Source organism: Pan troglodytes, chromosome 5 (assembly GCF_028858775.2).
Source record: "Pan troglodytes isolate AG18354 chromosome 5, NHGRI_mPanTro3-v2.0_pri, whole genome shotgun sequence".
Lineage (NCBI taxonomy): Eukaryota > Metazoa > Chordata > Mammalia > Primates > Hominidae > Pan > Pan troglodytes.
In genome coordinates, this window is record NC_072403.2 from 14,705,438 (window position 1) to 14,732,193 (window position 26,756).

General features: G+C 36.8%; 1 long non-coding RNA gene across 2 annotated transcripts in view; it reads left to right on the forward strand.

Moving 5' to 3' along the window:
* Nucleotides 1–26,127, forward strand: part of LOC746200 (uncharacterized) — a 346,545-nt gene extending 320,418 nt beyond the window's left edge. The window contains exons 4-8 of one of the 2 annotated variants that reach the window (XR_002944187.3): nt 18,004–18,147; nt 18,929–19,029; nt 23,098–23,230; nt 24,088–24,250; nt 25,763–26,127. This is a non-coding gene — a long non-coding RNA (uncharacterized LOC746200). The remainder of the gene's footprint in view (nt 1–18,003; nt 18,148–18,928; nt 19,030–23,097; nt 23,231–24,087; nt 24,251–25,762) is intronic. The other variant, XR_010157554.1, reaches the window with a different exon arrangement.
* Nucleotides 26,128–26,756: the final 629 nt, after the last annotated feature.

Consider the following 26,756-nt stretch of genomic DNA (forward strand, 5'->3'; position numbering starts at 1 on the left):
AGCGAGACTGTCTCAACAAACAAACAAACAAACAAAAAACAATGTTTGAGTACAACTCTAAGCCAAAGACCACCTATTCTTGGTAACGACAACTGTCTAATAATTGTTCGGCTGGTACCACAATGCTGAGAGGACATGGTGTGATGACATGCACTTCATGCCCAAGTAACTAAATTTGTCAACATATTCGATGCTTACAGGACACAGGACTGGGCTGTGACCCTTGGCAAGCCTCCCAAGCTATTCAGTGATGTTAGACAACCCACTTACCCTCTCTGACATTTACTTTTCTTATATGTAAAATGCAGCTATTGTACAGGTAAGTCAGATTTCTTCCAGCCCTAAAATTCTGCGACTCTTGGTCTAGCATGAGCCTAACTAACATCAGTGGATGATTATATAAGTGTAAACTGTGTGTAAACTGTAAGAGAATCCTCTTTTTTCTCACAAGATCACTTTGATATCAGATTTATAAGTATTTTTCTATTTGGAAAGGGACTTTAGAGGTGGGGTGTACAGATACTTATATTTTTTAGCCTAATGTGTTGGAGAGAAGGAACTATTAAACCAACTATTAAGAAGGAGGTAAAAGTGAGTCGAACAAATTAGATTTTTTAGATTGAATTATGAATTTGAAAACTCTGGTGCTCTTAAATATTCAGATCCATGAAGTTACTCTTTTACATGGGGACAATGAAATTTTCTGAAATTACATGGAAAATATTGTACAGAAAGGCAAAAACCGGAAGCACTTATTGAGCAGTTACATGCTGCATACTTTCAAATGAATTCACTCATTTAAACCTTACAGAAACTCTGTGTTAAGTATTACCATTCTTGTTTCTAATGTCAAACTCAGTTATGTTAGTTACTTCTCCCAACATCACACAGCTTCTAAGGAATTAGGCAGTGACTGGACTTCAAAGGGTTGTTAGAAGTTAATATGTTAAAGGAGCTTAGAAGAGTATTCAGCACCTACTGTGCACTGTAACTCGACCTATTCTCCTCCTCCTCTTCCTCCTCCTCCCTCTCCTCCCCCCTCCCCCGCCCCTGCATTGTCTTCGTCTTCCCTCCCCACATCCCTCTCCCCTCCTCCTCCCCCAATCCCTCTCCCCTCCTCCTCCCCTTCCCCTTCCCCTTCCTGTTTCTCTTCTTCTTCCTCTTCCTCTTCCTCTTCTTCTTCTTCTTCCCCAGAAGTTCATGAAATTTACTTGGTGAGAGCACAGTGATCTCAGGTTTGGGGGCTGGGTTGCCTGCATTTAAATACACACACTGCTGTCTAGGTGAAGGGCAGAGTGCAAACTGCTTTAACTATGCAATCTGTAAAAAACTTGAACAACACGTGGCACACGCTGCATATACAGTAAATATAAACTCTTACTATTAACATAGTTCTTTTACGTATTGATTTTACAGAAATAATTCTTTAAAAGCTACCATTCATGGTGCTCTTATAAATAGGCTAGATAGTACAATAGATGCTAGTTAGGGTAGAAGATATTGATAACACTCATTTTATTGGTTGTATTATTTGGTATAACAGAGTACAAAATGATTTCTCCTGTTGTCTTCATCCTTAGAGACTTGAAGTCAGTTTAAGTCAGTCTTAAGTCACTGATTTTTAAAAGTAATTCTTCTGACATCTAGTCTCGATGATGATTTTTAAAAGGTCAATTCTAAATATGGTCTATTTTTTTCTCAGCAAGTGCTTATTTTTCTACTTTGAAGTCAGGAGATAATATATAGTTGAAATGTGATACCCTTAATCTCTTAATTTTTAGACATCTACCTGCCCATTTATTCTATTGTTGCCTCACCAAGCACTCAGAATTGCTTTACACAGCAGGAAGAAAATCAACCTTGGAATCACACATCTAGTATTGAAGTGACATTCTGCCACTTGTTACCTGTGTGATCTTGGAAAATTTGCTTAATTCTGCTGAGCCTCAACATTCTCTAGTGAAAAATTAGATGGACAATGCCTTCCTTCAGTTTGGCTGACTAATCCACAAATGTAGGCAGGGCAATAAATCTGTTTTCTTCCCAGAATATGCTGCAAGCATGGCCACACACAAAGTGTGTCTGGATTGGTGTTTAGCTGCATGTGTCTTGGCCCATGCTTTTGTCCTGTCTAAAGTAAGAATATCTTAGACTATAGAGCTGGAAATGGCCTTAGACCTCATCCTGTCCAAGTTCCTTATTTAACAGATGAGAAAATTTTGGTCCAGACAGGGTAAAAGAGACATGCCTCAAAATCAAATCAGTTAAACTATAATGCATCATATTGTTTGTGCCTTTATTTTTCACTTTATCCTTTCCTTCCTATTTCACAATAAAAATGAGTACCCTCACTTATCTATCTTTAGAAAATTACCTTTCTCTGACATTCAATATTCAAGAAAGGTATATATTTTTTGTAATCCACTTTTTTCTTCTTACAGCATATCTTGGGATATTGAAAATACCCCATTTTTGCAAATAAATCTATAAATTTAAAGAAGTGTCAATCTAAATCTCCAGAATATACTTTACGGAACTTTGTAAGTCAATCATAAAGATGAGGTGAGGGAAAGAAACCATAGTAATGGCCAAGAAAAATTTTAAAGGAGGAGTGAAGGAGAACTTTTTCTACAGACATCAAAATGTAATATAAAACTATAGTAAATCAAATTATGTGGTTTTTGGCACTGGCATAGACTAATAGATCAATAGAATAGACTAGATTCCAGGAAAAAAACTACGACTGTAATAAAAATAGCATTTTAAGTCAGTGGGAAGTCATTTAATAAATGATATTGGGATAATTGGATATACACATGGATAAGAAAGAATGAAACTAAAATTGGTCTTATGCACATGTAATGAATATTGTAATCTCATGTGCTTTTAAAATACCCTGTGGGGTGTGCATGTGTGTATGTGTGTGTGTGTGTGTGTGTGTGTGTGTGTGTATAAAAATGTCAGGGAAAGAAATCATTAGAGTGAAGGAAAGAGGCTAAGATAATTTTTTATTTTTTGACTCTTTGTAAGTCTGTGTTTTTAATATTTTTAATTTTCCTATCACTTTTGTGATTATAAAATAAAGATTTCAAGTACAAAAATCACTTCATTACATTGTACATCTTCTAAAAAATTTCAGCAAGCTGTGTATGTGTGTGCATTTGTTGTAAACCAAATCGTAATTTGAATTAAAGTGGGGGAACTACACTTTATTGGAATTAGAGGGCTTCCTTTCAAAAACGTGAGCATTCCCTAGTCTCCCCAGTTCTTAGGTTTAGAATTTGGTGCATCTGGTTTTCTTTAATTTTGCTTATTTCTACTAACCCTTGAAATCTGGGTACCATGATGGAGATTAACCATGTCATGCTGACTTCTGAAAGATCAGGTTTATCCTGGACCCCATTACCTGCCTCTGCTTAAGCTTTTGTTGAGGAAATTTTTCCACAGCTGAAATGAGGTTTGAAGGCTTGAAGAACAGTGATTTCCATGTGACCTAGTGTAGCTTGGAAGAATGAAGTTCTGATTTGTAAATAGAATCATTTCCTATTGTGGTAGGTTAGTAAACTTGGAATAACAAGTATATGTTAAATAAATATAATTAAACAATAGTAAACATTAGATTTAAAGACTATTTTTAATGCTCCATTTGTATGAACTCACTTAATCCTTACAATAGCTGTGAGGCTGTTTCACTCATGAGGAAACTACAGGACAGAGAGGTTGGTAACTTGCCTGAATTCACAGAGTTAATAAGGATTGGTACCAGGATTGATGTTCAGGTCATCTTGTTCCTAAGTCTATTCCCTAATCACAGCCAATGATGCAATGAATATTCTTGTGTATGTTTTCTTACATTCACATGTAGAAGGTTTTTCCAAGTGTGGCATTCTTGGCTGTAGGTTATACCCATCTTCAGGTTTACTAGCTATTGACAATTTCTTCTCTTTCTCCATATCCTAGCACTTTTAAGTAACTTTTAATATTGGTCAGTCTGATGAGTGTGAAGAGTTAGATCATTGTGTTTTAAATATTCATTTCATTTATAACAAGAGAGTTTGAAATGTTTGCACTGGGTTTTGTCCATAGATTTGTAAGATTTTTTTTATTCTGAATACTAAATCGTATTTTCTATATAAACATCCTTGGGCACTTTGTTCTGTTTCTCTGCTCTGTTTCCCTAGCCCTGCACTAATACACATTGTCATAGTTACATGAGTTTTTCCTCTTTTACCTCCCCTTCTTCCTGGTCCTTCTAAAACATTGTGTATCTGATAGGATGAATCCCTTACCCTTTTTGCCTTCAAAATAGAATTGATCATTTGTAGCCTTTTAGCTCTTTTGTATAAACATTAAGATAAGGTTGTCAAGTTCTAGGAAAAAATTCTGTTGCATTGAATATATGGATTAACTTAGGAAGTTAGTTATGCTGATTCTATCCAGCCTGCTCTTTCTGAAAATGGTGTAGTAAAATTAGTTGCTGAAGCTTTAATGGTTAATGAATCTTACTGGCTTTCCTGTGACTGGTTGAGAAAAGGGATTAACAGTTTCTAAAGTAACTACTTATGAGCATGACCTCTATCATATGTCAAGTGCTATGGCTAAAGTCTTACAAAATTTATTGTTGTTTGTGTTGTTTTAATAAATATTGAGGTATTTCTAGATTGTGTTTTGTATTAATGTGATTGTTGCTGTTTCACTGAAGTAATATAGATGGTAGAGATACATGCAGTCACATTTGTACACTGATAACCACCATTTTTTACCCAAGACTGAGTATTTGGGATTCTTTAATGGCTTATTTGGCTCTAATTCATAAAGCTTAGGGTGATTGCGAGTCCAGGCCCTGCTGAGCTGGGGCCAAGTGTTGCAATGAATGTTCCAAGCACTTGATGGTGTTGAATGATTCTAACTTAGAGATTGGAATGGAATTTTAGTGTATCTATTTTAAATTTCTTCAGGTTTAATATACAATCTAAAATTATGACAATTCAATCAGATATAGTCTCAGATAAACAAGTTTAAAAAATCAGACAAAAGTCTCTGGAGAAGTTTATATAACTTGGCTCTGCTGCCTTCAAAATCCTTGTAAATAAGAAACCAAAATTCTGGGGTTGATGCTTTAGAGTTATGAACATCCCATTTTTGGAGAAACAAAGGTTACCATAGATATTTCAATTGTTAATATTATACATATCACCACTTTTTCTTTAGTTAATCTTGGGCCACGCTTTCTGAAACAGCCTCTCCCACATGCCAAGTATTGTATTTGACCTTTTCATGTCAATTATCTACTTTGTTCTTCACAGCAATCTTATAGACTGCATATTGATTCCAAATTTATAGATGGGAAAATATGGTTGAGAGGGGTTTCCTAAAGTATAATAGCTAGAACCAACAAAGTTGGGTTTCAAACATGGTTCTATCAAATTCAGGTCTGTATTATTTTCTGTCATCCCATTCATTCTCCCAGTGCCTGGGAACTGGATAAGAAAAAATAAAAATGACAAATCTATACTTTGTTTTTGAATAGGTGCTAACTCCTAAAATTCAAAAGAGCTCTTTCTTAAGTGTACCAGTGATAGCCCAACTCAATATTGACTATTCTGCTGATTTTGTTAATTTGCTCAGAAGCCTAAATTACCTGCTAATAAAAGAAATAATATTGCACAACTGGACATTCCTAATGTTAGTTACATCTGGAGGTGATCTCATTAAACATTACAGATTTGGCTGTGTGTCTTGGGGGCTTTCTGAAATCCTAACTTTTGCATCCTTGCCCTACAGGCACAGTTCATAAGCTCTAAATACATAGCCAGATTAGCCATAGCCATGACAAACAGGAACCTTTCCGTTTAGGTTTTTCTCTATATTTTATTTGAACTTTGGAAACAGAAGCAAGTAGATTTGAAAATAAGATGTTTTAGGGGTAGAATTGTCCTAGTTTCTGTATTAAATGTTAAAATAACTAAAGACTGTAGACCCAAGAGATTTAAAGATGTTGTTTAATTTTCTAGTAGTAGAAGAAATGATTAACAGACCAACACTCTTTCAAAAGTTGATATAACACTTACCTGAAAGAACCAGAGAAAATATTGGAAAGGATGGTGCCAGTTCAAGGGGCTTCAAGAACAAACTCTCTCTCCATGTAGAAACTTTTCAGTGGTTGACTGTAAGGAAGGACACCAAAGAAACAGAAGAAGACAAATCCATGCTGACACGTTCTGCTGCTCCTGCATCCAGCTACAGGGGCTAAGGGTTTAGGGTGACTTTAATGCAAATTATGGTCCAATTTTGCAATTCCATTTTCACTTGAAAAATATAAACTGAGAAAGTGTCAAGATTCTTGCCCTAAGAAGTCTTCTTTAGAGTGAAAAAGGAACCGTACTGGGTATTGGTGGTACTAGTGCTAATTCAGACCATCTCTGGCTCACTATGTGACACAGACAAGCCTGTGGCTTGGTTCTTCTGTGGTCCCTGAGTTAAGGACTACTAGTGAAACTGCCTTACAGTTCAAAAAATGTCTCTATACGGGACCTCTAAGTTTTTTTTTTCCAACTCCAAACCTTTGTGAATCTCAGCGTGACTGGGTGCTAGGATAGGATTAACAAGAAATTAATAACCCTAGCTAGTAGTTTCAAATTGTAAAATCATAAAACATCTCTATGAAATGAACCTTATGCAATAGTACATATCTCACAAAACACTAGAAAGTATAATTGGCTCTCTTTATCCAGAAACAAAGGGCAGACTTAAATAGACTAGAAAGATTTAGACTCATATACCAAATACTAGCTAAGTTCAACTTCTGCTTCTTTCACATAAATACTGTATGACCTTAGAGGAACCATTTAGTGTTTCTTTATTTGTCTCCTGTCTGTAAGTTGAAGGGACTATGTTATGTGATTTAAATTCTTCAACATCTAAAAGCTGAAACAGTTCTCAATTATTTCATATGAAATGCATATCGATTTTGGGAAGCATGTTATGGGTAGCTGATAAGATAGGGGAAAGATCAAACTATATTGGAGGAAACCAAGAAATGCCCAATATTATAATTAAAGCAAGTCGCCACATAACTTCTCATATACTTGAGTATAACTCTTCAAGCCCTCTTCAGCCTGCAAACATAGATCTTAAATTCTTAAGATTATAATAGATATCTATAAAATCAATTTGTTCAAGAGCTTTTCAATTTTATTGTTTAATTTGCTGGGACATTTTGGATAGCTATAGTTCACATGGAAGTTATTTAAAATCATAGGGTAGGGCCTTTTCAGGTTGACATAATTTATCTGTAGCTCTGCTTAGAAGCTGGGATATGGATGATATGACTTCTATAGGCCCCTGCATGTCCCAGGAATATATGGGTAATTGGTCTTAGCAGTGCTTGAACAGCACATGGTTTCAGTATAGAGTAGGCAGAATTTGACCCCAGAAAAACAGACAAAATTTTTATTTTTTTAAAATAAGAGCACTTGAAAAAAGCCTGAAATAAATCCAGAGTTACTATAAACAAAGTGGAGGGAGTCTTACTCATCACAGAGAAAAGTCAGGCTCATTAAAGAAGGTAATTATTACCTCTGACATACAGAACTGTGTGCTGCTTTAAATTAAGGTTCTTAACGGGGCATTTCATTGTATGTCCTTAACTGAAGGGTTTAAGGAGGCCGACTGTCTTCCACAGTCAGTGGGAATGGGTGTTCTATGCTCATGAGCTTTACTGGTAGAGAATATTTCAGGAAAGAATAGTTCAGGAATTTAAATACACCAATGTTCACACAATTTCTGAACAGATTGCTGGTGTGCTGAAAGCCCACCCAAGCTGTGTGCTTATAAGTGGAAAATTTAAACTTTGCCACATGCTAATGATATGCTAATGAATTTTCACGTTAGACAGATGACGAGAGCATGGTCTCTGTCCTTTTTCTGTTAATGTAATGAATGAGCTTGGACAAGCAGTTTTAAGAGGAAGTTGTAAACAGGTTGTAAATGTTTACATGTTTCCCTCATTTTTATTAGTTTGTTTATTTCACCTCTCTTGCTCAACAAATTTCTTTTTATTCTTTCTGTATTGTATTGTTTATAGAATTTAAACATGCCCTCATGCTCTTGCAAGATGAGAATTTGTCTTCATCAGCAAGAAGAAACTTGCTGATAAAGCCTCCCTTTATCAAAAAGTCTATATTGAGTACCAATATCAACTTCTCATGATGCTCATATACATAAATGTGTTATGTTTCGAGGAAAATAAATTGCTTTTCAGTGAATACATTTCTTTAAAAAGACATATTTTACGGCTCTGCTTTTCCAAATTTAAAAATATCTCACCAAACCACAGTGCTATTATAAGAAATGAAATGGGGGTATTGCTCAAATCTAAAGTTTGCATTCTAACTCTTTTTCCAAGCATATAGCTAAATTCTGGAAAGCCTATAGCCCATTAACATGATTTCCCCAAGGATTTTTACCTGTTCCATCTAAGAGTAAGTGATAGTAGAGCAATTTTGTAACCTCATTTTCTCTATCTATCAGAAGAGCAGCAATGTCTACCAAGCACCCAAGAGACATGCTAGTCCAAGATAGAATCTATGATCTGTACCTACTATAGAGAAAAAAGTCTAAATCTTTCTAAACTTTCTTATACGAGAGCATTTGAGTGTGACCCATAATATTACCACCTGATTAAAATCCATTTCCAGTTAAATTACAAAGTCCTAGTGTTAATCACACACATCTCACCATGGGACTTTCAAGGTGGGTTCATATCCTTGGTAAGTGCTCAAATGTTCTCTAAGGTCAAATATCCTGTGACAGGAACCATTATGTCAGTGTTTGACACTGACCTAGCTTTAGTCAGTTCCATCATGATGTCATGCTTAAAATATATGTTTAGTCTGTTTTTAAAATAAATACATCATTTTCTGATTCTGTTACATGCTATCGTTCCGATCTTGACAATTGGTACAGTCTTTATTCTTCCCTGTTTTTCTCTGCCTTGTTTACAGATCATAGAGGAGATGTCCTACTTTGGGCCATTTTAATTAATCCAGTTTCTCCTTATATATTCCACATGATTTAAAATAAAAATTCAAGATACAAAATTTCTATTAAATGTTATATCTATAAAATTTCTATTAAATATTAAAATTCTCAGGGAATTTGGAGCTAAATATTTATGATAAAATATCTAGAATCTTTTGTGAATATAAAGGAAATAAATCCTTTGTACATTATGTGTAATATACATGTTTTACTATATTGCACATTTTATAGATATATTCAATATAAATATATTTTATATTTATTACTATAGTGCACATTATATTTTTTTTACTTTAGTGTGCATTATATATAACATAATTTTTTACTATATATTACTTACATATTTTATATATATATATAATGTGCACTATAGTAAAATATGTATACTGCATGTAATGTACTAAGTAAAGAGTTTTATCAAAAAGTTTAATTCTACCAATATGTCATCCATTTATTTAAAGTGATTCATTACATTAGTCAATGGCCAGATCTTCATGTCTCAATTCTGTGTAGGTACTTAGAGACCACAAAGCCCAGAGAAAACATGCCTCAGATATGTTTCTTTAATAATATTCCATTTAAAGCCGGGCACGGTAACTCATACTTGTAATCCTAGCACTTTGGGGGTCTGAGGCAGGAGGACCCCTTGAGCCCAGGAGTTCAAGACCAGCCTGGGCAAAACAGTGAGGTCTGATCTCTTCAAAATACGTATATTCCATTTAAATACATATTCATAATTATTTCATTAAATTGCAATATTAAATCCCTGAAAGATATTACAGGTGCTCTCATTTTCCCCACAGCTATTTATACGTAAATCATGTACCTTAAATCATTTATAGGTCACTTTTCTCATCTGTGAGTTGAAAGGGTTATAGGACACATGTTCTTGTCATATTTGGGGATTACTGAGAGAATTCCCTGGACAATGTCTATTGATAGTCGTGGTTATCATGTAAAAGCTAATAGTTCATGAGGCTCTAGACTTATTCTAATCCTGATTTTATAGGTGAGAATATAGAAGTTCTAAAAAGTTTAAGCTCAACTCAAAATGAATATCCAATTTATCAATAATTTAAATAAAAGAAGAAAAGCTTATGATTTGAATTTCATGATCCTTCACCTGATTTTTTTGCAATAAAATAACTCTAGAATTATGAACAAATATAAATAATTTGAGACAATCTAGTGTGTTCTTTTAAAACAGAAATTCCTACAGTTATCAAACATACTAGTGAAAGTTCATTGCCACAGTTTTTGATGTTTGCACTTGGACTTAGAGGCAAACATACCCCTATAAACTTCAAGACTCTACAAGTCCTTAGTATGAACTGTTTCTAAGGACGTTTTGGCAACTGAGTTTTAGAGATATTTCAAAAAAACTTTAGCATTAGTATTTAAGGGATCTTTTAAAAGCTTTCATTTTACACTTTTGTTACCCCCCAAGTACAAGCTTATGGCTGCTCATGTAGAAGTTGGAGACAAGGCAAAGTACACTCTCAAATCACCTTCCCATGTAACTGTGCTTATTTTGGGGAACAGCTGTACACCTCTATTCTCAGCAGAGTCAGCTGAAGCTAATGGCTCTTTTGCTCTGAATCTTACCATCTTACCTTTTAAGTCCTTTCAGGACATCATTCACAATCGCATCACAACCATCTTCAGATCCCCTACTCTCCTTAAGCATATTCAATTTCCATCACTGTGAAAACCAAATGAAATTCTATTACTTAATATTGCCCCTGCTCATGACTATCATGGACACTGTATCTTTTTCTTTTTTTTCATTGCCAACTTCAGGAATATTGCATAACTCACTGATTTATCCATTCATTCATTCCTAGATTCAAACATTTATTAAGAATGTTAATTGGTGGGGCTGGGCGCGGTGGCTCACCCCTGTAATCCCAGCACTTTGGGAGGCCGAGGCGGGCAGATCACGAGGTCGGGAGATCGAGACCACGGTGAAACCCCATCTCTAATAAAAATACAAAAAATTAGCTGGGTGCTGTGGCAGGTGCCTGTAATCCCAGCTACTCGGGAGGCTGAGGCAGGAGAATGGCGTGAACCCGGAAAGCGGAGCTTGCAGTGAGCCGAGATCGCGCCACTGCACTCCAGCCTGGGCGACAGAGCGAGACTCTGTCTCAAAAAAAAAAGGATTTTGTTTTTACAGCACCAAACTACATTTGGTCCTTCACTAAAACTCAGGTTAATAAGAAATGATGTGTTGCAAAAGATTCCTTGAATCCCATTTAATTGTGATCAAATTTCTTATTTTCATTTCTCTTTTTAAATAATAATAGATTGTCTAGGAAAAGAAAATAGCTAAATTTAAATCCAGATGTAAGCAGTGTCTTAGATAGCAATGCTTTTATTCCTTTATTATAATATTGTCATTGAAAAACATTCTAATATTTCTCATCTTTAAGTCCTACTGCTAGTTGTGGGTTAATTCCATGCCATATGTTGTTTTTCTTCAGTTTCATTAGTAATCTGCTTTTTCATCTATGACACATCACTTCTGGCCCTTACTTTGTCCCAGAGAACTCTCTGCACCATTCTCTATGGTTTTTGCCACTAACGTGACCCACTGGACAGAGTGCTGGGAGCAAAGAAAGACATGAGTTACGGAAAATACGATCTGTGTCCTCATGTTCTCCAGTTTTAAATATACTTCATATAGAAAATAAAAATAGCTTTTTGAAAAGAAAAAAAAGAATGTTAATTAGACATCTGATACTGTGCCAGGGCAGTGGGGAAAATCTTTTGGCTGCTGCTGTCCCTGCCACCAAGACACACAGCACAGTGCTCAGCGTATAGTAAATGATTAATAAACAGGAGTTCTCCCACCTGCCCCCCACTTCCATTTTCTCCCCACATTCACCATTTTCCTTCCTTGTTTATTTAATATTATCAGCCATTTTTTCTTCATATAAATAGCACATATGCAAAATTTGGACAAGTAAAAAAATTCACCCTTGTAATCAATACCGTCTTAATTACAACCCTTTATTTTTTATCCTTCTTTCCGGGAGTTGTTTTTAGTGCATATATATTTTCATGTTGCAGCTTTATATTAATGTCATGGTTGCTTATGCTAATGCATACTTGCTTTATCCTGTCCAAAAATCCAAACAACAGAGAAAAGTGTAAATAATTGAGTAAAAATGAAATGCAAGCCTTTTATCCTAAGATATCATCTCAACCTTTCAGTGATTGTGAATTTATTTATTTTCCCATGCACATATATGTAATTTCACATGGACTGAATATTGTTTAGTGTCCAAATATTTAAAAATTATGCCTGTAATATCTGAAGACACTGTAAATATAAAAATTTCAGGGAATCAAACCTATTTTGAGTTAAGTCAAAGTTCCTCCCATGGAGTTGCCATCCAGTTTGATGTGGTCTTTTAAGTCGTTTTCAACAAAATTATAGCTAGAAGTAAATATTTAAATATATTAACAACATAATTGGGTTAGTACTAAATGTATTTTTCTGCAGCCCGCTTAATATAACAATGTGTTTTCAACATAGTACGATATTAATGCATTTAGATTAACCTCATTGAATGTATTCATTTTAAAATTTTTAGCTAACTAATACATATAAATACATTTAAAAGCACTGACAACTATAAGGCTTGAAAATAAAAATAGCAGTTGTTGGTCTTACCCCTCTCTAACTTACTCCTCAGAAATTCTTTTGGACATTTTCTCTGACATGAAAATCTGTTTTGCAAAATAACATGCATACATTCTTATTTCTGGACTTTATTTTATATGTTGTTTATTGGTTTCTTACAACAGAAGAATCTTTCCTAAGGAACTCTCTAACCCCCCTCATCTTCTTTCACCTGCCTGCCCTATTTCAATTACAATTTTTGTATTAAATCACTAGTCCCTGTTTACAGTATAACAACTAGATGCATATTGTTCATAGTTAAGTAATGCAGAGTACTACAATTACATTCCCTTTCTTATATTCTTCGGAGGTTAATAATTGTCTTAATTTGTTTTGTTTTCTTATATTCCCTGTGTATTTATTACTGATTTATCTTCAGATTCTTTGACAGCACTATAGCATCCTTATTGATACGGTAAACTTTAATACTAAGATATTCACCTGTAAGCTTTCAAGATCTTCCTTTTCTCTGGGAGTCTAGGCCTTGAAATTTTTTAAAAAATATATTTAGTGGGTACTGCTGAGGATTTCTTGCATGCATATATTGCATAGTGGTGAGGTCTGGGCTTTTAGTACACCCATCTCCTAAATAGTGAGCATTGTACCCAGTGGGTCATTTTTCAACCTTCATCCTGCTCTCCCATGTTTCGGAGTCAGCATCTACTATTCCCCTCTGTATGTTCATGTGGGCCCATTATTTAGCTCCCATGTATAAGTGAGGACATGCAGTGTTTGACTTTCTATTTTTGAGTGATTTCAGCTAGGATAATGGCTTCCAGTGCCATCCATGTTGCTGCATAAGACATGGTCTCATTCTTTTTTATGGCTGAGAAGTATAGTGTTTTGTTTTGTTTTCTTTTCTTTTGTTTTGAGACAGGGTCTCACTCTGTCACCCAGGCTGTAGTCTCAACCTCCTAGGCTCAGGTGATCCTCGCACCTCAGCCTCCCGAGTAGCTGAAACTACAGGCACATGCTACCACACCTGGCTAATTTTTAAATTTTTTTGTAGAGATGGGGTCTCCCTATATTGCCCAGGCTGGGCTTGAACTCCTGGACTTGAACGATCCTCCAGCTTTGGCCTCCCAAAATGCTGGGATTACAGGTGTGAGCCACCATGCCTGGCTGAAGTATGTATGTATGTATGTATGTACGTATGTATGTGTTATTATTATTATTATTTGAGACAGGATCTTGCTCTGTTGCCCAGGCTGGAGTGCAGTGGGACAATCATAGTTCACTGCAGCTTTGACCTCCCAGGCTCAAGCGCTCTTCCTACCTCAGCCTCCCACGTACCTGGGACCATAGGCCCATACCATCAAGCCTGGCTAATTTTTGTATTTTTATTTTTGTAGAGACAGAGTTTTGCTGTGTTACCCAGGCTAGTCCCAAACTCCTGAATTCAAGCAATCTGCCAACCTCAGCCTTCCAAAGTGCTGGGATTGCAGGCATGAGCCACTACACCCAGCCTGAAGTATGTATTTTAAATGACACATTTTGGTGGAGTCCTTTCGTTCAATGAGTTGAATGTTTCTTGGGCCCTTCAATGTGGTAAGAAATGCGTTGGGTTATTTTTAATTTTGAGATGTTTATTTCTGTTATTTCTTTAAGGGATTTCTTCCTTCTGAGTTTGTTGTTCTCTCTGTAGCTCCTAAATTGATTCTTTTTTATCCGTTTTTTTATTTTCATATATTTTTGTTTTATCTTTTGCGTTTTCTTCTATTGTATCTTCCAGTCCTTAAGTAGCATTTTTGATTTATTTTGTACTAGTTGGTAATTTCTGAGAGTAATTGTTTTCTGAATATTCCTTTTATTTAATGGTATTCTTCTTGGTTTCATGAATCTTCTCTTACTTTCTCACTTATTTTTCGAGGTTATCAATTCCAGGGTTGTTTTGTTGTTCTTTTGCATTTGCTCATTTGTTTTTTTAGCTTTCACTTCCTCTCTTAATGGTCTCATTTTCTCTGAGTTCCTTTTCTATCTCCTTTGATCTTTGTCTTTCATGTTGGAGACTTTAAAACATGTTGCATTATTCTGGATCTCCGTTCATATTCCAAAATGATGCAGTGATACACTAAAACAAAGTCCTGGGCAAGTAAGTGGGTGTGATTTGTTGACCATGTAGAAACTCAACCTTTTGGTTGGAGGCTTCCAAATGCCAGTTGATGTAGGTATTTTCTCCTAGACTGGGATATTTTCCCAGGGGTAAACCCTCTAATCTCTCATCTGTGAGAGCAGGGGGAGATGGTAAGGAAGACAGTTTAAATGTAGTCTGTCTGGCTGTTAGGGATCGGGGTATGCCAGAGGATGAGTACGTAGGATGAGGTGGGGGGATTCTTATAAGAAAGAGAGTTCACTCTCTCTCTTTCTGGTGCTTCACTCTTTTTTTTTTTTTTTTTTTTGAGTCGGAGTCTCGCTTTGTCACCCAGGCTGGAGTGCAGTGGCGTGATCTCGGCTCACTGCACTGGTCCTTCACTCTTATGTTCAACTGTGTCTGATGTCTGTGAGCCCAGAGCTTCTCTGGTTCAAAGTATTTCCATAGTAAACATCCCGTCTCCTGTAGGGTGGCAGAAATGTTGTTCCTTATCAGATAGGAGAGAGCATTTGGAGTGTACAGTTTTTTTTTAAGTTTTATTTTGTGTTTAGTTGATACATGATTGTACGTACTTTTTGGGTACGGTGTGATGTTTTGATACATGTAGACATTGCATAAGGATCACATTATTATTGCATAAGGATATCCATCATCTCTACCACTTGTCATTTCTTTGTGGTGAGAACATTAAAAATCCTCTCTTCTAGCTATTTTGAAATATACAATACATTTTTGTTAATTACAGTCACCCTCCTGTGTAATAGAACAGCAGACGTTATTCCTCTTAGCTAACCGTAACTTTATACTTGTTCACCAGCCTCTCCCCATGCCACATCCCTCATCCCCTCCCCAGCCTCTGGTAATAACCGTTCTACTCTCTACTTCTATGAACAACTCATTTAGATTCCCCATATGAGTGAGATCATGGGGTATTATCAATTCCCCTTTTCTCATTCATCCTGTGTCTTTGCCTCTATATGTACCCACTGCCTCTAATTTTTGAGATATTCTGGAATTGCTTGGTGAAAATTAACTTGCTTCCTATTTGGCCCTGAATAGAGTGGAGAGGCTGATACCTAAGTTTGCTATCATATAGCTATCACTTTCCATTTTCCTGAGTAGTCTTGAAATCTTTCATCTGCTACCATTTTTTTCTTAAACACTTTTTAATTTTGTAATGTTTTCCTTTTTCCTTTAATTTAATTTTGTAATGTTTTCCTTTTCCCTTTACTGTCATTTTAATAAAATTTCATAAGTGAACAAAGATAAATATCTGCATTCACCTTGACTAATTAAATAATTCCATTCCATTACTTTCTTAAATATTAATGATGGCATCATTCTCCAAATCATTGCTTATATACCATATTGATCCTTGATTTTTTTTTTTTTTTTTGAGACGGAATCTAGCTCTCTTGGCCAGGCTGGAGTGCAATGGCATGATCTCAGCTCACTGCAACCCCTCCGCCTCCCAGGCTCAAGCAATTCTCCTGCCTCAGCCTCTCGAGTAGCTGGAACTACAGGCGTGTGCCACCATGCCCGGCTAATTTTTGTATTTTTAGTAGAGATGGGGTTTTATCGTGTTGGCCAGGCTGGTCTCAAACTCCTGAGCTCAAGTGATTCACCCACCTTGGCCTTCCAAAGTGCTGGGATTTCAGGTGTGAGCCACTACACCCAGCCTGATCCTTGATTTTTCCATGACACTTGGCATTACTTACAATTTACCTCTGGGTTGCATGACACTGTAGCTTCCTAGTTCTTCTTCTATGTCTGTTTGTTCCTGATCTCTTTTTCAGATTTCTCATATCTTTCTCAATTCCAAAGGTTTGAATGAGATAACATATGTTAGTCACTTATTGTGCTGTGTAGCATAAAACCATAAACAATCTTGGGAATTACTTCACATAATCTTTTACTTATCCTTATCATGATGCTTACAAATTGAATTGTAATTTCACTGAGGTCAGGATTGAAGTTTAATTTGCCTCTGTGTGTTTAACACCTAGAACCATGGTCCATATGTGTGTATATAAAAACATATAATATGCATTGAGTGTTTGTAGAGGGAAGCAAAAAGGACAAGAAGAGACACAAGAAGAAAGGAATTGATGTCATTTGCAAAAATGTATAAATTAACCATGTAATATAAAAATAATCAGGATGATTTATTTAGCTTGCTAACAATTTAAAATAAGAAAAACGCATATTTTGGGTGAAAATATCATCAGAGTTTTTATAAAAACTCATAGACAGAAATGGAAAGTTTCCTTCAGATTCGTGGCTTTCACACTTTTCACACTTTGTTAGCCTCACTGCTATAATTAGTTTCAATCTCCTAGATTGCATAGCACAACTTATGCCAGTAACACCAAAAATACACACACACACAACATAAACACATGTAAATGTAACTAAAACCTACCAGAAATCATATATCTTGTTCAGAGGTGTTTTAATAAGTCAAATGCATGAAAAATAGCTAATTATATAAAATTTATCTTTTTAAAATTGCATTGAAATGGCTGATAGAAGAGGATACGAAGGGACCCTCGCCACATTGATCCTCCCCACCTCCCAGCCTTTACCCAGAGATAGTTGTAGAATTAGTCCTATAGGGCAGGAATGGAAAGGCCAGGCTCATCCATGTGAGGAGAGAGCAGGTAAGTTGTGGGTTTTTTGAGGGGAATCTACTGTTTCATTTAAAAAATGTCAACATAAAACAAACAAACAAAGACTATATAGGGGACGTTTCACATTTTATATGCACCTACCTAAAGCATTTGAGTATTATTGTCCAGAACTTGCTGTATATTCTTTAGTTGTTTCTTTTCCACGCATCCTTTTTCTTTGAGGTTTTCCTCAAGAGCAGAATGCTTCTAAGTTGCTAGACAAATTCTTGATAACCCAATAAGGCCACCAGTCAGTATGTTTCCTGTCTCCCTACTAGGAGCAGTTTGAACGTCTTTGTCCAATTTCTGGAATAAAACATCTGAGAAATGAAAGTTCACAGTATATGTTAAAACAAATAAATTTTCTGTCCAATTCCTGGAATAAAACATCTGAGAAATGACAGTTCACAGTATCTGTTAAAACAAATAAATTTACAGGAATACTTAAAATTCATACAACGTGAGGTTTTTTCCAGAAACAAGTCATACCCACTCATTCCTAAGTTAACCAACAGGACACAGCCCTGGTGATGGCTTTCTGAGGATGACACGATGGAGGCTTCTCCAATAGCTCTAAAACTGTGGAGTGGAAAACATTTGGCAGCCTCAAAGAGCGGTCTTGACCCCAACTATATCATTTTTCATCAAAATCATTCTTGGTAAGTCTTATGCCCAAGGAGTTATTTTCCTTAGCAACATCATGGTATGGAGGGATTTGCTATAGGATAGGTCCTGAATATTCTTGCTTTTTTTCTGATTTAACTTTGAAAAGAAGTCCTAGACTAAATTCAACCCTGCTCTTTCAAATAGCTTCCTCAAAAATATAAAAAAAATCTTTTAAGTCTGCTTTTCTCTGCACATGGCCCTCTACACAACATCCATAGATACAGTAGAGACATAGATGAAAGATGGGTGTAACCGAGAACAGGTTTGTATACCAATTTCCATAATTATCAATGTATCAGATTTTATAGATTGATAAGGAAGCGTGGGCCCCAAGGTAGGCATTATCTTTGGCCTGTTGATTGTCCACTGGCAAAGTCTGTAATTTTGAAGTTGTATTAACAACAACAGGTTGTTGCATCAATCTAACACAAATGAATGCATCCATTTGGAATATACAAGAGGAGACCATATGATTCTGAGGAAGGGGCTCGAAGCACTCTCTCCTGGGGAATTCAACTTCATATCAGTGAGGTGAAGTGGATATAAGAAAAATGCTGTGTGTGTGGAGAGCATTAAGAAAGGTCATATATTTCAAAAAAGAATATTGTTTACAAGGAGTGTTAATAGGTTTCAGGGGAAATGTTAATTTTTTTTTCCTGGATGAAATAGCTACTGTAAGTTTTTAATGGTTAACCATTCATTCTTGAATTTTTATATTAAGCATTTCATATTACTTTATTGACTTAACTTTTATGCTCTTCTTCATTTTGACAGTAAAGAATGACCAGGCAACACTCTTTGAAAATTGGAGACCATTTGCAGCTGCTCTCTGTTGAGGAAAGTGAATAATAGGGTGCCCTCAAGGAATTGCAAAGGTATCACTCAACAGAAACTTTCGTGTCTGAAGAAAACTAGATCATTTTATCATGGTAGGCATGCTGATATGTTTGCTTTAATAAAATGCCATATTTCTGCCTTTAATCTCTTGTCAACCCGCTATTAAAAAGCCCCAAAGTGCATGCGTGCAGCACATGTAAACACTTGTGGTTTTGAGGTTACCACAGAACATACTAATAAAGCATGTAATTTGTGTTTTGTGCACAGACTGTAATAATTTATTGAGTGGTACAGAGAAGCTAGAAAAGGATTTTCTCTAACTTTTGCCAGCAAGTCAATTTAATTTTAGTGCTCTATGCAGAAGTACATGTATACACATGTTCTTATGATGACATCATGTTTAAAAAGCATTAGGGAGCCTGCATAACAAAATGGGACAAAACATAAATTCATTTTGCACATACGGAAGACATTCTATCAAGCATGCTAATGTTCCTCCTATAAGCTGATCAGCTGGGAGGTGTGGCATATATTCTTCCACAAAGGGTGTGTGTGTGTGTGTGTGTGTGTGTGTGCATGTTTGTGTGCGTGTTGAGCACTGACAATACATTAGCAGAGTATAGATCAAGTAAGTTCAAGTAAATTAAGACGAATCATCATAGCAAGAACTTTTATGAACTTTACCAACATTATCCCCAGTCCCCCTGGGGGAGGAGGGCAGAGAACAATGTTGTTCCTTCTTTTATATGGAATAACAAAACGTATAATGGTTGGGTCACTTCTAGAGGGTCCTAGAAGAGCTCATTGCCAGACTACAGCTTCCGCCATGATTGTTTGGGTAGCCAATTTGTCTGTTTTTGTAAGATCCTTACAGGTAAGAACCATCAGGTTGTATACCACTTAGCTTTTTGCTTTCACTTCTTCCCTTGTGAGGTTCCTTGCACACAACAAATCATCCACACAGATGCATAATTTGAAAGGAAAGGTCTTGAGCTTATGGAATAAATACATACCAGTTTCTGGAAAATTCTGTGAAATTCTGTAGTTGGAAAATAATTCTGTGAAATTCTATGCTTTATTTACTCAAACAAAAAACACCTTCAGTTTAGAAATAATGTCTGTGCCCAGAAGAAATAGGTGTTAGATACTCAAAACGTGTTTATTCCAAAAAGATGCAAGATTTCTCTCCTGGAAAGCAATTCACCACTCTCTATGCTGCTTTTTCTTTCTGAGAAGGCTTATACACATAACAGTTTTCAATGCACAGGTGGATCTTCTGTGGTTCACAACCTTTTACATTTGAGGGCTAATTAAAATGAATACTTTGTGCCACCTCTAAGATACAACTCACTCCTTCATGTTGTTCATTGACTAAGATCTAATAAACCAGTTCCAATTCATAACTAGGGATTATTGAACTTTCTGTGGCCATTGGCTATCATAGAGGCATTGTGAAAATCTCTAAGGAGACAAGTGCACAGCAGCCTGGCCCGGAGGGTCCTCTTATTTGAAGTAGAACTCAAGTTGCACCCAATTATGTAAGGCTGATCCAACCCAGAAAAGAGTTTTCTGCAAGAGATTAAGCCAATTCTCCAGAACTCTAAGGAGGAAATCAAGATCCTTGTGGCTGTTTGATCACTTCTGTGATTTGAATGTCTCCACGGTTTAATCATTTGCTTACATAATGAGGACATTACAGAGAGAAGAGATGAGGGTAGGGGAAGAGAAGGAAGGGAAAGTGAAAAATAAGAAGGAAAAGAAAGAAGAAAAGGAAAGAAAGAAAGAAGTAGAAAGGAAAGAAGGGATGGAGGAAGGAGAGGTGGGAAGAGGTGAGATGCAAGGCGAGGAGAAGAGAAGAGGAAGGAAGAAAAGAAGAAAGAAATTGGTCAGAAAACCATATATCATTAAAATGTTTATCTTGCACATGTTGGCTGGTACTAGTTTTCTAGTATCAGAGGTACTGGAGTCAATGCTAATTTTAAAAAGCCAGGAACAAACATTTTCAAACTGTTAAAAATTATGATTTGGAAGGCTTTTTGATTGGCATAAAATGTAACAGATATAAAAAGTAGAGATTAGCTATTTAAGTAGCTAGGTTAAAAGAAGCTTAATCAGGGCTCTTTTGCTTAGTAGCCTTTTTCATATTTATATGTGGGTTTCTCAGCCATACATGGATGCCAAATCATCTTTCATGATCAAATTTAACTGATCAGATTTCTTTTAACATACGCACAAAGATGGGAGTAGGGTGGGGGCACAAATACATACAAAAAATTCAGAGTCAAAGCAAAGTTAGTTCCCAGGATCATGTTTTAAATCTGTAACTCTGTAAGGTTGCAAAGGTTCATGCATATCAAACTTACTTTATTTTATTTTAATGTGGTAATCAAAACATCTGTTGAAACATTTTAGATAAAGATGGGCAGGTTTGAAGAATAATGACAAATGTGAATCAATTTAGAACACCAGTATAGACTATATTTTAAGTTAAAATTACTTACATATTAAATAAGCACCCATTAATAGTTTTTGTAATGCTTTTATCTTTGTTAAACAAAATGTCATACCCAAAGGTTATAATTTCTATTTAAAGAGATTAATGCAAAATAAATCTGTGATTGCAGTAGAAACCATTGATATCAAAACACACAGCATTCACATCACAGGACACAATCCAAGTTGTAACTCACTAAATATACTCTACGTAAATGTAAGATCTGTGACAACCACTTTTTTCCTCAGTAAGAAGACTGAAGGAAAGACAATAGTAGTTTTTCAAAAAAATTTTCCCCCTAAGCTTATGTGTACATATTTCCTTATAATGAGCTCTAGAACTAACTGAAGAGTGAAAAATCCCACAGTTAAAAAGTCATAAGTTCAGTGTCCCAAGAGTTTGGGTAATGACAGTGGTTTTACACTACACTAATGTTTTACACTAATCATTGATCTTTTATAAGAATTTCCAAGTTCAATATTTTAAGATCACAGCTTTCCACAATTTAAGTTTACATAGATGTAAAATATTTAGATATAGATTCAGATACATCTGGCCTAGATCTTGTTGATTGTGACCTCTGAAATACAATTACTAACTGTATTTTTTAGAATGTTATAATTTGCACTTGTTCAACTTCAATGCATACCTTTCATATTCGAAGTAATCATTAATTCTGAAGGAGCATTAAAAAAATAATCCTACGGTCTGTCAGACTTTGAGCCTAACTAGTTCAAAGTATCAGCAAATTGAAATACAAAACCTACTAAATTCTGATATCGAGAAAACTTCATTAATTCATACATTCATTCAGTCAGTCGTCCATGTAGACTTGGTAGGTTCTAAATAAATATATGCTAAATGGAAGAATGAATGAATGAATAAACTTCTATGTATCTAGTGCATAGCTCTCATATGTTAAATGGTCACTAACTCTGAGTGAACATTAAACAAAAACATTCTAGTTGCTGGTGATCATGTAGTAAGCATGACAGATTAAGTTTCTTACCCTCATGGAGCTTACATTCTAATGATGAAATTTCATCAAAACTATTTATTCATTTCAAACCAAACACCAAGGCAATTGGGCAAATATTCTTTACTTATTTTCTTTTAGAACTCTCATGGTTTTCTTTTCTTTTTACCAGGGACACGCTGCGGATGGCTTGAGATTAGTATCTGCGCAGGTGCCATTCTCACAGTGTGTGCTGTGAGAATGTCGCAGATGTGTGCTGCTACTCTGGCACTCACACTTGTCCAGGCTGTTTCTTAGGTGGTCATCTTGCCTGTGATATCAGAAAAAGGGATTTCTACTTAGTATTAAGAAGTTGAAACCAAAGTAGAAAATATTCATCCATTGCTTTCCCCAAACCATTCTTCTGCCTAGAAATGTCAACAACTTAACCACATGCAAATGCCCATTTGTGGACAAATGTGTACAAAAGACATTTGGGGTTCCCCTCTTTGAGACTAGATTAAAGCTGACCATATAGATAGGGAAGAAAACTGTTTTTCTCTGTAGCATCATATTGCTGCTTTGTATATTTTCTGATAGAGTAGCATCAGGTCCTCTGGCTGCTTTATTGAAATCATATTTGACTTTTCTAACAAGGAAATTTCCTGCGCAAAACTCTAGTTAGAGATTTCAGTGACTTGTATCACCAAGAGGAGGACCATCAGCATGCAGTGGAGGTCCAGGCTTCAGACATGTGAGGCACACTGAGGAGCAGCTTTATTTGCAAGAGGTATTAGGAATCTTCCTAACAAAGTTGACCTTCAGGATGGGAGAAATCAAAGCACAGACCATAGATCCAAAAAAAATGGCTTCTGGTCAGAAAGGGTGATCTGAGATTAGGGGAAGATGTGTCATCAGTATCATCCCCTGGTCCAGCCCTGTGAAATCACACCTGAGTGGTAGAGAAATATCTATGAAAAAAATAGTAAAACAGAAACAAATGTTTCTGTCTGGCAGAAAGGCAGCTGCATGGCTGTCAGGGCGATGTAGAGGGGACATCACATGTACATGGTGGCAGCGGGATGTCCCCAGGTAGCAGAAAGTCGCAGGTGGCTCATCAGAGACCCTAAAGAACTAGCCCCCTACTTGTAGGTGTCAGTGGCTGTGGTAGGAGTGGCCATAGATAGTTTCTGGTTACACAAGATTGGTGTGGGAACAGCATGACCACAAGAAAAATCTGGGTTGACGGCCCCAGGGAGCTGGAGCAGAATATTAACAATAGTAGCTAGCATTTGAGTGCTGCCCAGGTGCTTGAAAATGTGCTGGGTGATTTACCTTTATTCACTCCTATAATTCTCAAAACGACCTCGAGTTAGGTCTTTCTATTATTCCTATTTTATAGACAAAGCAGTGGAGCCACAGAGAGGTTAAGTAACTTTCCCAATGTCACACAGCAAAAAGTGGCAGAGCCACAATTTTAATCTGGGTTGAAGAGGAAAATAGATAATGCATATTCCTAGGATCTGAGAAATGTTTGAGGCGAGGGGGAATGAGAGGCTCTCCATTGAAAGAAGCAGCAGGGGGTACTGAAACAGAGTAGAAGAGTGTGAAAGCTGGTGGGGTTTTTGTTGTTGTTGTTGCTTTTAGTCCTAAGTTGGTGGCATGAAAACACTGCCCTGGAAGCAATGGAGCAGCAAGTGCTCTACCCACATGGAAGTCTTTGGGACCTGCACTTCAATGAGCGCGGAGAGGAAAAGGAGCGAAGAACCAACACAACTGAAGCACCTACGAGCGTCAGGCACTGGCCCAGGTGTGTGCCATCGGCCATTTTCATCTCTATTTCATAGTTTAGGAAACAAACTCAGAGAAGCTAAGCACATTTCCCAAGTTCCCACAGCTGTAAAGTTGCAGAAACGGGATTCAAATGCAGGTCTGACTAAATCCAAAAGTCATACTTTTCTCAGAGCACCACACTGCTTCTTCCCAAGACACATACTAATGGGGAAAGGGAGGGTGTGGATCAGGTACTATGCTTATTAGCCGGCTGACAAAATCATCTGTGTACCAAACCCTCGTGAAACGCAGTTTACCTGTATAGCAAGCCTCCACAGGTACCCCTGAACCTAAAAGTTTAAAAAATTTTAAGATAAAAACGTGAAATTATCCATAGAACATATTAAATTGGAATTTCACTTGAATCAAACATTGCTCAGTTCACAATTTATTGAGATTTTACTCCTCTATTTATTATATAATTACAAGGAATGAAAATCATGAGCAGTGTTTCAAAGCATTCATCTATTAACCAGAAGGTTTTAACCAAATGCATCTCTGCTGCTTTCGATCAGGCCAAGGACAAAGGTTAAACAAGTTAACTTGCCCATATGCTTAGGAAGCACTTTGAAAACAAGACCATAACTTTTTTTTTTTTTTTTTTAAGACGGAGTCTTACTCTTGTTGCCCAGGCTGGAGTGTAATGGCGTGATCTCTGCTCACTGCAACCTCCGCCTCCCAGGTTCAAGCAATTCTCCTGCCTCAGCCTCCCGAGTAGCTGGGATTACAGGCATCAGCCACCTTACCCGGCTAATTTTTGTATTTTTGTAGAGACAGGGTTTCACTATTTTGGCCAGGCTGGTCTCGAACTCCTGACCTCAGGTGATCCACCTGCCTCGGCCTCCCAAAGTGTTGGGATTACAGGCGTGAGCCACTGCGCCCGGCCAACCGTAACTATTCTGTAGAAACTGGTATGGTTAGTCAAAACCACTCATGCACAAAGCATACTATCAGATTCACTCACAGTGATTTTCCTAAATGTTTATATTCATTAAATGGCCTGATGCTGCCATAAAATATTTCTCTTCTGCTGTCTTTCTTAGCCCACATACCATGCTAAATGTCAGCTAGGAGAGCTCAGAGGGCAGTCCCTGATTTTAATGAGTTGTATTCTGAAAGTAGTTTAGAAATGGAATTCATTGTTTCAGAAAATAATTGTTATAAACATAGGTAACTATGAAGCTAGTTCACTTAATTTATCTGACAGATTAAGTGAGCATAGCAGAAGGAGTCTGAGGGAGTTGAGAAGATACCTTTGGTGTCATGAGAACAGGGTTTTGACTCTCTGAGAGAAGGAACATCACTCCTCTTTCCTAAATCATATATTATAAGCCTCATTTGTGAGTAACGGGAGTATTAGCAACCCCTCTCTAGCTCTTCTTGTGTGCCAGACACAGTTCTAAATCTTCTCTGTTTTCATTCATTCTGCAGCCACACCAGACCAATCTGGTTCAATTTTTATGTAACAAAGTTGCGAATTGTCTTTCAGCTGCCGTGGATCCCCCGAGTTGAAGGTCGTATAACCTCAGCCTGCCCAAATGAACCAAGCACACAACCACGGGGGAACCCAAGAGTTCCAGTGGGAGAGCTGGAAGAGCAGGGACCGATGTGAGAAGTGGACACCATATGGCAGGACCCAGGATCCAATCAGACTGAGCCCTGGGGTCACCCCATGGAGGGATCCAGTTGGATCATGCCTCCTGGCATCACCTACTGCAAGATCCAATCAGATCACACCTCCTTACCCTATGCTTATAAAACCCCACCCAGCCCCCAGCCCGAGGATACAGATTTGAGTATTTCCTCCTGTTTCCTTACCAGTCGATGTGCAATAAAGCTTTTTTTTTTCCTAAAGTTGGTGCTGTGGTATTGGCCTCTATGAGCATTGGGTAGGAAGCTCATTGATTGCTTTGTAACAATTCCTACAACAATTTTCTGAGGTGAGGACTATAATTGTTCCCATTTTACCAAAGAGAAAGAGGAGACACAGAGAGGTTAAGGGATTTTCCCAAGGTCACACAGCTGGTAAACGGAACCCACTCGACTGACATCAGGAGAGGAAGGTATTCAACAGCCAGACACCCTGAACTCACAGGTCTTAGCACATTGTAACCACCCTCGATGAAAGGAAAAGGCAAGATTAGGAAACATCTCTCTGTGATGATCCAGAAGACTATCTGAATAGGCGCTGGAAGTGCAACAGGTTTACTGTTCAATGCTAAGAGTTTCTAAGAGACTTCAAATGGTAAGGTAGTAACACCCACAGGAGAAAGCCACAGAAGTGTAAGTCTTCATGGTGAACTTCAGCCTACAAAGATCGTAAACACTCGGCCATACATTGCTGGGCACAAATTTGCTATGGCATCATGACTTTGTAATAGATTTCCGTAAACATAGGTTAAATGTTCCGTTTTTCTTCCCTCCACTAGAACTTTAAGGCTACCCTTTCCTGTTACATTCCTATAAAAACTCAAAGGTAGATT